The sequence below is a fragment of the Galeopterus variegatus genome, unplaced genomic scaffold (assembly GCF_000696425.1).
Source record: "Galeopterus variegatus unplaced genomic scaffold, G_variegatus-3.0.2 Scaffold15981, whole genome shotgun sequence".
In the NCBI taxonomy this organism is placed as follows: domain Eukaryota; kingdom Metazoa; phylum Chordata; class Mammalia; order Dermoptera; family Cynocephalidae; genus Galeopterus; species Galeopterus variegatus.
Window position 1 is genome coordinate 1 of NW_007742092.1, and position 2,034 is coordinate 2,034.

Sequence of the window (2,034 nt, forward strand, 5' to 3'; positions counted from 1 at the left end):
GAAAGAAAGTGAGCTGAGATGCTGGGTACCGTTCAAGCTTTATTAAAGAAAGAAATCTGCCAAGCTGTACTCAAAATGGAGGACAGCCTGGGGCTGCCCTGAAAATGGGGGACAGCTGCTAACACAGGGCAGTGGGAGCTTATATTGGTATGTTGGCGCTAAGAGCTGGGTGATGTAATTCCAGGGTGGGGATTGAGTTAGGTCATGGGAATGGAGAGTTCTGCACATGCAGAAATGCCGAAAGTTTCAGGGTGATGTAATTCCGGGGTGGGGATTGAGTTAGGTCATGGGAATGGAGAGTTCTGCACATGCAGAAATGCCAAAAGTTTCATCTTCTCTGAAACCACGAGGCTTCTTGTAAAAGAGAATGGGGGAGGGGAGGGGAGGAGGTGGATGGTGCCATTTTGTACTTGGGCTTGTCTAAAATGGTGCTGGTTATGTTGCAGATCTATTAACAAGGTGAAAGGGGCCATCTCAACTGCCACCTTCTCTCCAAAAGCTTTCCCAGATTCACCCAACCTGACTGCAAGTAATCTCTATGACTGGAAAGCAATGTCTACGCAGTTTGTTAGAATTTCTTACACCCTTGTCATTTCCAGTTTGTACAATAAATATTTGTGACCATATCTTATCTTGCCTCCTAGATAATTTGAGCACTGTAAGCGCAGAAACCAAGACCTTGTGCCTCCACTCTCATGGTACTCACACTCAGCCTAATAAGTGTTTATAGAATGGATTGAGTTTAGAGAAGAGACATCCCTTTAAGAGCTGGACTTAAAAGGTATAAGAGTTTGGCCCGTTTATACACCTCTTGGTGCTATCTATGTCTCTGGTTCTGACTACAGTGGGCATGACTCTTGCCCTCCACATCTCCTTCCCACCAACACTCTCACACAGTCTCTGGGCTCTTTCCTACTAAAATACTTCATGCTTCCTATTTCACCACAATACTGAGTTTAGAGGAGTTTATTAGGAGAGGTGAGAATCTGAAATTAGATGCAATGGGAGGAGGGGCAGATCTAAATGTAGGTGGCACATAGGAAGCCCTCAATAAATGTTTGTGGAATGAGTGAATGAATGAATGAATGAATGAATTGATGCTCTACATTGGTCTTACAAGCAAGGCAGCTAGTTGCCCAGTCACCAGAAATCAGACCATCAGAGAATCTCAGAGGCAGGATGGGTGAGTTGATGCTGAAGACTATTGAACTAGGGCTCTGGAAATCCTTCCTGCTTCAGGCTTATGGGCTACCCTTAAAAGTTTGAGACCTAGAAACCAGCTAATTGAGGTGGAATGTTGAGATTCTAGGGTGGAGAGTTTAAATATAGCACCTCAGGTCCCTGACCTTGAACACGGACCCCCAGTATGTCGAACACCAACCAACGTAAATGTACAGCTAAGTAAGCAAAACAGCATTTAGCTTTCAGCCTATTACACCAATTACATTGATCTCTTCCAAACTTTATTTCCCACTGCAGTTTACCATCTAGGGAGGAGAAAATCAATGGAAGCAACTTGTTTGGGTAGCAGCTGCTGAGAGGAGTAGCCAGCAGCTGTGCGTAGAAGGAGTCAAGCTGCCTGAGGACACTAAGATACATTCTCCAGGTCTCTCGCTCTAACTTTTCATTAGTCATCTCATAATGAGCCCTTACAGTTTTTATTTTGGGTTTTTTTTTCTTTTAGATGATGTCCATTTAAAATTTTTACTGTCAACATGCTTTACTTCTGCAATAAGAAAAAATAAAATATTTTTTAAATATCAGTAATAGAATATAAATGTAATAATGTCCATCCCTATTTAAAATACTTCAGAGCCTCCACACTACTACTAGGATGAAAGATCCAAATTCCTCAGTGCAGCGTGCAAGACTCTGCTTTCCCCCACTCCTCTCATTCATTCCGTTGCAATTCCTCCCAAAGTGCTGGGCATACCTGCTTTGCCCTTAAGCCTTCACATATGCATTTCCAGCCACTCAAATGCTTTTCCTCTCTGGTTCAATCATATTTGGTAATATCATTTCTTCCTGGAGACT